General features: G+C 37.0%; 1 long non-coding RNA gene across 2 annotated transcripts in view; it reads right to left on the bottom strand.

Moving 5' to 3' along the window:
- The window catches only part of LOC115279279, a 48,528-nt gene that overhangs the window by 13,887 nt on the left and 22,070 nt on the right, over window positions 1-12,571 (bottom strand). For both annotated transcript variants that reach the window (XR_003903329.1, XR_003903328.1), the window contains exons 2-3: window positions 4,534-4,593; window positions 3,669-3,781 (exon numbers count right to left, since the gene is read on the bottom strand). This is a non-coding gene — a long non-coding RNA (uncharacterized LOC115279279). The remainder of the gene's footprint in view (window positions 1-3,668; window positions 3,782-4,533; window positions 4,594-12,571) is intronic.

Genomic DNA, 12,571 nt, shown 5'->3' with positions numbered 1-12,571 from the left:
CTAGAGGCTATATAACTACATTTAATGCCTAATCTCATTTAATTATGTTAATCTGAAAAATGGGTGGTCTGTTACTTGAACTTTATTGATGTGAACTCTAAGCCTTAGAGTAGTACGCACATTATTTTCCCAGGATGTGCAATTGTGAGTAATAAAACTGAGAGTCTAAATTCAAATCTGTCTAAATTCAAAACCCAAAGAAGCCTCAAACATCATTATAGCTCTCATGTTAGAAATGTTATTTCACAGAGACCTTGGTTCGTATATGAGATACTTGATTTGGGGGAAGAGCCAATTTTATAATCTTAGGTTGCTGATAACATGTTGGCAATGTATGAAATGGTATTAACTGGAACTATTGATGGTATGGCATGGATTTTATAAATCTGTAAAAGGAGCTACTTTTTCCTCCTTCAGTTAAATAACCTAGCTTTTACTTACAATGTGATGAGTAATAACATCAATATGAGTGATGAGAATTTTTCTTTTCTTTTTTCTTAAATTTTTAAAATTTTATTTTTAAGAAAGAGAGAGTGAGCAAGGGAGGGGCAGAGAGAGGAGGGCAGAGGACCCAAAGCAGGCTTGGTGCTCACAGCACAGAGCCCAATATGGGGCTCAAACTCAGGAACAGAACCATGAGATCGTGACCTAAGCTGAAGTCAGACAATTACCCAACTGAACCACTCAGGGGCCCTTCACAGAATTTTTCAATTTTAAATTCAGAAGTTATACAAAAATATGTCAGATATTCAGAAAAAACTCATTCATTGCAGCTCTTTCCTTGGCTTTGCAAATAGTTGCTGTAATTCATATTCTGAGTAAATTCTAGGTAAAATTCAGCATATAATGGTTGGGTTTGTGTGTGTATGTGTGTGTGTGTGTGCGTGTGTGTGTCTTAAATACATTAACAAACATTCAACTTCCCTTAAGCTAAAAGATCAAATATTTGGTAGCAAGAATTAAAAATAAATCAATATTTTAAAGTAATAAAAAGGAGGATCCATTTTCAAAGAATGGTTCATATAACAAGCTCTTAACAAGTACCTACTAACAAATCATTGGCAAACCAAAGAAGACTATAATCTGAAACTTTTTTAACTTTTATTTTTCTACGTTTAGAAATTCCATTTCTAAAGGTCATAGATTCTCTAAGTATATATGCTTTTTGACTAGAGGAAACAAAACTAAGTGTTCTGTTTTAAGGGTTTAAAAAAGGGAACTTGTGAAAAACACTGACATTTTCCATCCAAAGTAGATGCTCTTCTTCATTCATACTAATAGGATTCCAAGGTGAACCGATGACTTCCTAGCCAAACACTGTATTCCTCGACATCCTTTGTATGTAATTTTGGCTTTGTTACTAAATTTGGACCAATGATGTCTGAGAGGAAATAGTATAAGCCACTTTTCAGTTATGTTAAAGGAAGGTATTTCTCCTTTTTTCTTCTTTATGCATGCTCTTTTCTGAAATGTGGATACAATATTGAGCCAGCTTATATGATGGGAAAAGGACAACCCACAAGGAAAGGTGAAACAACAATCTAGAAAGATCCTGGGTCTCTGGGTGCACTGGTAATGTAGATCTGCTGTAGTAGCCCTGGACAGCCTATATCTGGATTGTTATTAAGAAAGAAAGAACATTTTGTCTTATTTAAGCATTTTTGAGTCTCTGTTATAAACAGCTAAAGTGTATCTTAACAACCACAAAATTTGGCACCTGAAAGTGATGTCATGACATAACATATCTTGAAATGTGTAATATTTATTAACTAAATTGTCAGGAGGTGAGCAGGGAAGACACAGATATTTATTGCTGGCTGAAAAGTTGGAATGTTGTTAAAAACTATTTGGTAGAATTTTGTTTCTAATATCTTGGAAACTAGACCAAAAGCTGACTGGTACTACAACTCTAGGGAAATAGTTAAAAAAGAAAAGTTCTGAATGCCAATATAATGCCAATATAAACTGGTGTGTAGTGATGCTTTTAACAAATTCTGTAAAGGAAGAAATGAACTCAGGCTATTGTTAATCAGCTTACAAGGAGAAATTTAAACATATACAGCAAGGATGAGGGTCATTCTCTACCTACACCCAGCAATCAAAGTTGGCAGAGTGACTAGTAACTAGGAGCCTTGAAAATAAAACAAAAAAAAAGAAAAGCGGCTTTTCCACTTAAACTAAAATGTTTATATGATGTGTCTCTGAAGCTGGCAAGAGATATGGCCCCACATACTTCTCAAACACTTCCAATTTAAGATTTTTAGGCCAGAGAAAGGAAGCTGTCATAGTGGTAGAAATGTTATTAATCGGATTAATCTCTCTCACCTCTACCTATTTTCTAGATTGCTTTAAGATGGCCTCTATTACATTAAAGAAGAGGGATGAGCGGAGAGACTAGTGGATAAAAAAGATAGTCTTTACGTTTAAAAAATATAAATAAATGAGAATTTTGGTGTTGGTTACATGACTGTGGAATTTGTTGGAAGCAAATATTCTAGAAATCTGTTATGTTTCTAAGGGGCTGTATTGACAAAGAAACTTCAAGCATCCAAGTCAGAGCATGTGACCTAGGTAATAATGCCCAGGCCCTCAGAAGAGCAGCAGCAAGAACTGAGCTGGGAAAGCTTGTTCAGCCACCAAGAAGGGCCAGCTGTCCATTGGTCATTTTAGATGCAGTCATTAGAGATAATGGACAGGAAGAACCTTCCAGAGGAAAATTCAGAGACAAATGGAGGGCCATGTGTAAGGATGATCCTCCACGAGAAAAGAATCAGGACTTTTGAGATGGAACAAACAGAAACTTACTTCGCTGCCAAGGTAGAGACATATTTGTAACTTCTATCTGTGCGACTTGATAGTTGTAAATGGACATGAGTCTGCTGTGCATTTTCCATTCCTCCTTTTCCTGAATACGATTTTTAGTGACATTATCTTATTTTGATGCCACAGTTGTATATAAGTAATAAGTTGTGTGTGTGTGTGTGTGTGTGTGTGTGTGTGTGTGTGTTGTGTTGTGTTGCAGGGGGGAGATTTGAATAACTTGATTTTTGATTTAGAGATCATCAGTCCCCCTCCCCCCACAAGGCTATCTGGACCTGGTAAAGGTGGATGTATGTCATCAAGATTCTATAGTTTTAGCTAAGTTCATTAACTCACTGGACATGTAGAATTGCATCATTTGGAAAACAGATAGATTTGGTCTTTGTGTATAAAGAAATGCACACAGAGATTTAGGTGATAAAAAGGGCAGACAGTAGAAAGACTACTAGTTGCCCAGTCTTAGGTTACTCTTCCATAATATCATTTGTTATAAAAATCAAACCATTTCTTCAGTCATAGATTATATTCCTCAGGCTCCCAATTTTACCAAGTTTAGCAGTGGTGTGTAAAGATGTTGTGAGTTCCACTTTTAGGTTATATCCTTAAAGGAAAAGGACATGCCCTCCTTACCCCGTTCTTTCATCCAGCTTCCTGAAACATGAAGCTGGTGGTCGGTTACCTCGGGTCATGTGGACAAGGAGACTACCCTGAGGTACTGATAGTACCACTGGTCTGAGTTGCTGGCTGCCATATAAGCCCTAGACCACCATATTGTCTCCTAAGAGTAAAAACTACTGTCTTGTTTAATTCATTGTAATTTGATGGTGAGCCACGAAATACTGACTTACCACAAAACAGTTTCAAGTGTGCCAAGAAAATCTTCTTCTCAGCCCTTAGAGTCGCCAGGCAGAGCCTGAAGCTGCTAGAACCATTAGGCTAGTTACATCTTCTCAAAAGATCTCTAAAAACAATACCAAAGTATAATTAACCTACAATGTTATGTTAGTTTCAGGTGTACAACATACTGATTCAATAATTTCATACATTACTCAGCTCTCAGCAAGGTAAGTGTAGTCACCATCTGTCACCATATAACATTATTACAATATTATTGGCTCTATTCCCTATGCTGTACTTTCTGGTTTAATGCTTTTCTATATATGTCATTACATTAGAAACATTGGGAAGTGCTGCCCTAATCAATACAGAGTCCTGTTATTCTAGGTCATGGGAAGCCTGCTGCATGAAACCTTGAGAATGTCCAATGTAACAACAAGAAATACAATACAGGAGTGACTAGTTTAGGGATGCTTAGTTGGCTCAGTGGGAGAATGGGACTCTTGATCTTGGAATTTTAAGTTTGAGCCCCACATTGGGGGTCGAGATTACTTAATATCTTTTAAAAAAATGAAAGGACAGACAGGGAGAAAACACTTGCAAATCTATTTGAGAAAAGTCTTATATCCAGGATTATATAAGGAATCTCTGTAACTCAACAATAAAAGAACAATGCAGTTAAGAACTTAAGAAAGAAGAAAGAAAGAAAGAAAGAAAGAAAGAAAGAAAGAAAGAAAGAAAGAAAGAAAGAGAAAGAAAAGCTAATCTTTGTAACTGGTGGCAAGCAGAATTTCCTTTTACGCTAATCTGATACGGCTCTCATCTGTAAGCCCTCAGCCTGAGAAAATGTAAAATCAGTTTGCAGCTCCAGCCTACCTTCACCTGGTGTCCTCCTCAATTCCTCTGGATTATCAAAAGGATCCGGCATGGGTGTGCCTAAGTAGAAAACAGGAAGGCATCAGGGATCTGCATGCACTGACTCCACTACATCTGCTTCATTGTCTGTGTTCTTAGCCTGACTTCCTAGCCAAAGCAATAAATCCCCCATGTGAAAGTAATCCCAGCAAATTCCAAAGTTGTCATTTTTGCCTATCCTCAACAGACCTCAGCCTCGGTGGTCTGGCCTAAAATCCTTATTATTCTTTAGAATAATTTCAGAGAGGTTTAATGTAAAAAAATAAGCCCAGAGGGTAAAGTAGATCATGCCATTAACATTAACAAGAGTTGTAGATAAGCAATTCATTGCAAAAATATTTAATATAACTCTTTGGGCCACAAGCATGAGAAAATTTCCAGTTGCCTTTTGAATTTATACAGGATCAGAGATTCTTGGAGTCAGTCATAAACAAAACTTATTTAATGACTCCTTGTTTGGAACACTAAACTATTCACAGATGTTAAGAAATAAAGTAAAAATGGGTTGGCAACTAATATGATGAGGCCCTAGAGCCTCCACCCACCTAGTCACCTCCTCAAGGGAATGATAACTCAAAGTGTTACTTTTGACCACCCTGGGCTTGCTAAGTCTCAGAGTCTCCATGCATCTACGACTAATGGTTTTTCTGTCTGGCGTCTAAATGTGAAACAATTTGAAGAAGACCACACCTTCCGCATAGGCCTTTATTAATAGGAGGGAGGAGGAAAAAGTCAGTTTTCTTCCAGCTGGGCAAGTGGGAAGTAGACTGTAGAAGTAAATTATCTAGTGACACATTAAGTAATGTTATAAGACAGGGAGTCAAGAATGTTCCTTTTCTGGAGCTGTCCATCTTACTCTAACTAATATTTATCTTCTCTTCTAAATGAAATCTTGACTCTGGATTTTGCCATATGGCCAAATGTATGGCATATGACATGTAATGTAAGAGAAACCAAAGAGGCTGACCATTGACCTAAGATCTGTGGCCCAGACTGGGAAGGATAAGATGGGTCAATAGATCTCTTTTAAGAATCTGAGCACCTGGGTGGCTCAGTCAGTTAAGCGTCCGACTTCAGCTCAGGTCATGATCTCATGGTTCATGAGTTTGAGCCCCGCATTGGGCTCTGTGCTGACAGCTCAGAGTCTGGAGCTTACTTTGGATTCTGTTTCCCTCTCTCTCTGCCCCTCCCCTGCTCATGCTCATGCTCTGTCTCTCAAAAATGAATAAACGTTTAAAAAAAACTTTAAAAAAAAAGAATCTGAAGAAAGAAATATGAAGCAAATGAACTACTTAACAATAGGAACTGAAGAAGTAAAGCCATAGTATAAATAGAGACCATTTATTTGCCTAACAAACTCTTGTCATACAAATTTCAGCATAAATTTGACTTTATGAGGAGGCATTCCTTTACCTTTAGACTGGATTAAACCTCCTTGCCTGCAGCATAATGGACTTGTCCTGCTTATACTCATCATAATGACATGTTTAAGGTCTTTTCTTTCTCATACTGTAATACATGTGATTGCTCAAAGGAGAAACCTGGTCATTCCTGAGTCCTCCCTCTTCTTTATTCCTCAAATCCAAACTATCAGTAAAGCCCTGTAATTCCTACTTCCAAAATATATTTCAAATCCGACTACTTTTTTTCCCATATCAATTGCCAGCATCTTACCCAATTTAACAAATTCTATCCACTAAAACAACAAAAGCCTCCAACAGTTTAAGTGGTTTCCAGTTTCGACTTTCACCTCCTTTGTATCCATTTTTTACAAAGCTAACTGGATGATCTTTGTGAATTGTTCCAAATTATCTACTTACCTAAAATGATTCAGAAGCTTTCTGTTGTGCTTTGAAAAAAAAAAAAAAAAACCCCAAACTCTTTGACAGAGACTCTGAAGCATTCATGATCTTTTGCCTGCCTAGTTCTTGTTCAAAAGCAAAATTCAACTGAGTAAATTTGAAGATCTAATTGGCTTTTTTTAGTGTTTCATGAATTGGGCAGCATCCCATCTACCAAGTAGAGAGGAGCTACAAGGAGCTGTACAAAATGAAAGGTTTTTTATAGGCAGCAAGGGGTGAAAAAGGAAGCTTTCTAAGAAAGAGTGGACTGTTTCAGACTATGTCACCTAGCTTTGGAAGAAGTTCCGGGTCTGTCATGCAGATTATCTCACTAGGGTTGACCAAGATGCTTCAGGTTGACTGGTTAAAGGTCACGTTCCTGGGAAAGGTGGGAACTTCAGTTAGGTCTTGGTTTGCTGTTCTGTGGGCAAGTGACTCCATTTTGGTTCCATTTTCTCTTGTTTAATAATCTGAAACCTCCTCTCTTGCCCTACCCTCTTACCCACTTGGCTTCCCTTTCACCCCCTACTTTTCAGTTCTTCAAATGTACTAAGCTCTGTTCCACTTCAAAGCCATTATCAGAGCATCCTTCTTGGCTCTCCTCAGTTTTCAGAAGATATGTCCTCAAAGGGTCTTCCTTACTTCCTGTTCTAAAAAAAACCCTTTTCTTGTTGTTCTCTCTTACAACAACTTTTAAAGTACTTTTCACATTTTGATAGCATGTATTATTTTTCTAATTACTTTTCTCTCCCTGTGAACTGCCAGATCAATGTGGACAGAGGCCCTATCTGCTTGGTTTAGCCCATAGGGTAGTGCTTCACTGTAATAGGTTCCAGTGCATCTGTGTTGGATTAGTTGGAGTGTAAGCAAAGAAAATTGGTTTGCTGAACAAGGGCAGATAGAAAAAAAATAGAAAGATAGGCAGATAGTTATCTTGAGAGGGATAAGACAATTGATTCTTGATATGAAATGGTGGAGCTCAGGCACAAAGGGTCGAGAAAGAGTTCTTGAGGTGTCTTCATTGCAGGAAGGTGGTTTAATTAAAGCATGGGGACAAGACTTGTGGGTAGAAGAGCTGCACTGGAGTTGTGAGGAGTGACTGATTATACACTTTCAAGTTGGGAGGGGGGTAGGGGATAGGGTAATTCTCTAACGAATTTGGAAGCAAGGTTTCCAGGGCCTTGAGGGTCTAGAAATCATTAGGAAAAGATCATTTACCATTGTCTTAGTAAAACCTTAGTCATGAGACCCTCAGATGTATTATTGGTGGGTCATATGCTTGGAGGATGGTTGCTATATCTTGGATGGTAGAGATAAAAGAAGTTCCCAAAAGGATTTTTACAGGATCCTAGAGGTCAGGCTATTGTCAAGCTGAGGTTGCCTTTGCCTCTAACAAAGTATTAACATTGAGGCCGCTAAACTCCTTGAGGAAGGTCTCTCTGCCTGTCTCAGAAACTCTTCAATGAGCTGTAAGTTATAAGGAAGTTTATTGTTTTTTCTTTTGCCTTTGTTCTCCACATCAGTTCTCAGATATGCAGTGATTTGCAAAAGTCCCAGTTTTATTCAACTTGTATACTTTCAAATGGAAGAAAATTTAAAAAACAACAAAAATCTCTTTGAGTAATGAGTGATATATATATGGTATTGTTCCTTTGTTCTTTAGAATTAAAAAAACTAAAATAGTATATTATCATGCTAAAGTGAATCTCTTTAACAGTACTGAAGAAAGGAGAGAATGTATATGCTAAAAACATAATTAGGCATTCCAAAGGAGAATGGGATACCACTATCTTAGATTTTTTTCTATTATTTTTATCCATTTGTTGCTGGCTAGGTTGTTGATTATCTATCCCTCCCTGTTTAATGTCAGCTTCCTGATGGTGAGGTCTTTGCCTTTGTTGTTCATTGTTATATCTCCAGCACCTCTAAATTATAATGATTTTAATATATGAAAAATGTATGAATTTAAAAATTACTGTTGAACCGTAGCAGAGGATGTTGCATGTGTAGAGAAATACAAATAACATTTAGGAACTTGCCATATAAATTAGAACATATTTCTCTTGGGGTTAGTTTTTGGCTCTTGGATAAACTTTTGTCCAGGGACAAATTTTTTAAAATGATGTGTCGAAACTTGTATTATAAGTGAGACTTGTGGATTTCAACCATTGATAAGCGAAAGAACTGACATCTATTGTCCTAAATAGCAATCCTACTAGAAATATCGCAATATAAACCTTGTATTTGGGGAAGGATAATGTAATCAAGGCTTTTTACCAAAAAGATTACAGGATTCAAAGGCAATTTCCTGGGCAATACAGCTTACATTCATTCTTGGTTTTGACTTATCCATCAAAAGGAATATTTCTAGAAGTCTGAGAATATTAGTTCTCTAATTCAAATGAACTAAATGTTTGGCTACCTTAAATGTATACTAAGGATACCATCATATCTATGCAGCAGATTTAAAAGGATGCCACACGTGGTTAAGTGTTTCTTAACATATCGTTTCTTGAATACTGCCTCCACATACTTGTTAATTCACTTAACACTTATCTATCACCAGTGTTTGGGAAATTTTACACAAATGAGTATCCACTGCTTGAAACAATTATTTATCGTTTCTGTAGAGGTTAATGAATGGACTAGATCTTGCCTTCTCAGTCTTAAGTTCAAATTAGCATTGTCTGGGGATGTTTAAAAATGATCTATCTCTGGATTCCACCAAAGAAGAGCTCATTCCAATTAAATTTAAATTTTTGGCCAAAGGGTCAGATATGGATTTTTTTAAGCTCCCAAGAATATCTGGGGTTGCGGGATGAATTACTATTACTTGTTAATGAAGCAGCTCTTCTTTCTTCATGTCTTCTGAGCTGAAGTAATGTCTGAGCACAAAACAGGCCAGCATGAATGTCTGCCATTTTCTCCATTTGAGGCCATGACTACTAGGAGCTTTCGCCTTTTTCACTTCTTTTCAATCAGCTTTGTATCAGCCTTGTTTGATTTGTAAATATCGTTTTAAGTAGAGAATAGATAACAAGATGTTTTTCAAATCTCTATATCCAGCTGTATTGTCTGATAGTGAAAACTTATGGTAGAACTAGACACAGTCAATACTGGTTCCTTCTACACATAACTAAGAATCTAGTCAAACTCCACAAATCACTTAGATTATAAATAAAATATCACCTTGAAGTTCCACAGATGGAAATAGTCTAATGAATGAAATATTTCTTTTATTAAAAAACTAGTTTGTCAAATTAAGAATCTAGCATTTTTAGAATGAGAAAGTTGAGTGAGTATTCGTGGCCAGGAAAAATAGACTTAGGATCTTTGGGATATTTTCTTTTCCATCTTGTTGTTAAATTCCCTCTCAGGTCTACCTTGTCATAATTTATTTATTATAGTATGCATCCCCAGAGTGATGAAACTTTCTGTAATTGTGTGAGTTTCAGCTGAAGTGTTGCATAAAGATGGAAAATGAGACTTTCCCCCCTGGTTGAGTGAGTGGCAATATTAGACGTTATTGGAAATGAGCAGAGTGTGTTAGTAAAGACAAGACAAAGACTGCCAGGAAAGCCATGTCAGTTTGCAGTATTAATCTTGTCCTAAATGGCATTGAGCATGTGCCAGTATCTCTGGAACAAAGCCATTTATGTGGAAGCCAAGGAGAGGAAGAGCAGGTGGCCGGCAGAGGAGTCCAGGCACTCACAAAGCTGCCCCTGTTCAGTGGCCCAGCCTTGAAAAGCTGCCCTGCTGGCGGAACTGAGTGAATGAATCCCAATGTGATTGACACACTGTGAGTATCAGTGGGTGATTCTGAGTCATGATTAGCATGCACACGGAACCAGGAAATTTAAATGAATTGCTGTAATCTTTGTACCTTTGTACACCAGCTCAAAATGCCAGTCTGTTAAAGTCATTTCTTTTTTTCCAGTTGACTATATATGCAGTAGAAGGTTCAGAATGCACATTTAGTTTGACAAATTAATGGGGCTTCACCAATTCACTGGGCATAGTTGTTCTTTAGGGAAAAGAAATTAAGAAAGTAACGGCTAAGCTGATACTTAATCATGGCAGTTTTCTTTTAGTTGATATCCCCATTAAAAGCAAATTTACTAATCCAATTCAGTATGGGTTATTAAAACATCCATTGACCATATTTTTATAGCATTAATTATTCTTTTTTGTCTATTTGCCAAATTCATGAATCATCTCTACTAATCATCATCTCCATGATGCCTAGTTTCTTTTTTCTAGCAAAAACACTGGTGGACAATTTACATGGGCCTAGGAATAATGATGGAAGCATCATGAAGTTTTCCAGAAATTAGAATGTGTACATAAGCACCTTAAAGAAAAGCTACATACATACAGTCTAGGGACCCAGAGATATTAGGTGATGACTTTGCTTCGTGCAGTGTTATCAGTTCCTATCAAGTTTAATATGCTGCTATTGAACATAATTTTTGAACAGAGAAAGGTTACTTGGTAAATAAACATCTCTTTTTTAAACAACACAGGATTAGGCACACAGATGGCTCTGGCCTTGCTTATCTTTCCCTTTATCTCTGGAACCTCCTAGAGCTGCTCAATGGGAGTCAGTATATATAAAACAACCAATTGTGGTGATAAAAATAATTTATATAAATAAATAAATAAGACTGCAGGTTTAAGAATAGATGGTGATGATGATGATTTAATTTGAAAAACAGTAAGTATTTAAGGTTCTGATCCTGGGGTGAAAGATAGATATCCTGGCTTGATTAAAGATGATAGTTTGTGATCTTATCCAAGATTTGTCTCTGTCCTTATATGTGTTTTCACCCTTTATTGTACTATAACTCTCTAAAAATCTGTCAATTAAAAACATTTTTGTGTACCTCTTTGTCCTCTTCTTCATGTAGCCACGAGTAAGATGAAGGAGCTAAGGGCTGTTCATATAGTCACATAATTCAGTTTAGTAAGTGAAGTCCTTTGTAATTCCTATTTGCAACCTACTCTTTGAAAGAGTAGGGATTTTATTAGTGTGAGATCACTTTGAACTATAGGGGGATAAATCAGACTTTAGGGAGGTACCTCATTGGGAAGATTTAGTCAGTACACAGGAGGATTAATATAGCCCCAAGCCTCTGGATATTTGAGAATTAGAGAACAGGGCATAGAGGAAGTTAGGAAAGGATCTAAGAAAGGGACATTGTTTTAGAATGGCTTCAACAGGTCTTATTACCAGAAATGAAAAGGAAAATTTCTCATTTTTTTATTCTCTTCTCTTTTTTAGTATCTCTTCCCTTTTTCCTCTTTACTTGAGTTTCCTCCTTCTTAACGAAAAGACCATTTGTTGAGAGCCTAATTCAAAATATATGTACAAAAGCATGTATTAAAGAGAAGTATGAGGGTGCCTGGGTGATTCAGTTAGTTAAACATCTGACTCTTGGTTTTGGCTCAGGTCATTATCTCGTGGTTCTGAGATTGAGCCCTTCATAAGGCTCAGTGCTGGGCATGGAGTCTGCTTAAGATTCTCTCTCTTCCTCTCTCCCTCCACCCTCCCCTGTGCACAATCTCTCTTTTTCTTTCAAAAAAAATTTTTTTTGTGAAAAGTTGATATGAAAGTTATAGTGACAATGACAAAAAATTAACTAGCAAATCAAATTCAACAGCATATAAAAAGAATTATCCATCATGATCAAGTGGGATTCATTCCTGGGTTACAGGGCTGGTTCATTATTTGCAAATCCATCAATGTGATCCATCATATTAACAAAAGAAAGAATAAAAACCATATGTTCCTGTTGATAGGTGCAGAAAAGGCATTTGACAAAATACAGCACCCTTTCTTAATAAAAACTCTTGAGAAAGTTGGAATAGAAGGAACTTACCTAAACAGTATAAAATCAATTTATGAAAATCCCACAGCTAATATCATCCTCAATGGGGAAAAACTGAGAGCCTTCCCCCTGAGATCAGGAACATGACAGGGGTGTCCACTCTTACCACTGCTATTTAACATAGTGCTGGAAGTCCTAGCATCAGCAATCAGACAACAAAAGGAAATAAGAGGCATCAGAATTGGCAAAGGAGAGGTCAAACCTTCACTTTTCACAGATGACATGATACTCTACATGGAAAACCCGGCAGACTCCACCAGAAGCCTTCTA

This window comes from Suricata suricatta, chromosome 15, assembly GCF_006229205.1.
Source record: "Suricata suricatta isolate VVHF042 chromosome 15, meerkat_22Aug2017_6uvM2_HiC, whole genome shotgun sequence".
NCBI lineage: Eukaryota > Metazoa > Chordata > Mammalia > Carnivora > Herpestidae > Suricata > Suricata suricatta.
This window is presented reverse-complemented; position numbering and strand designations above follow the sequence as displayed.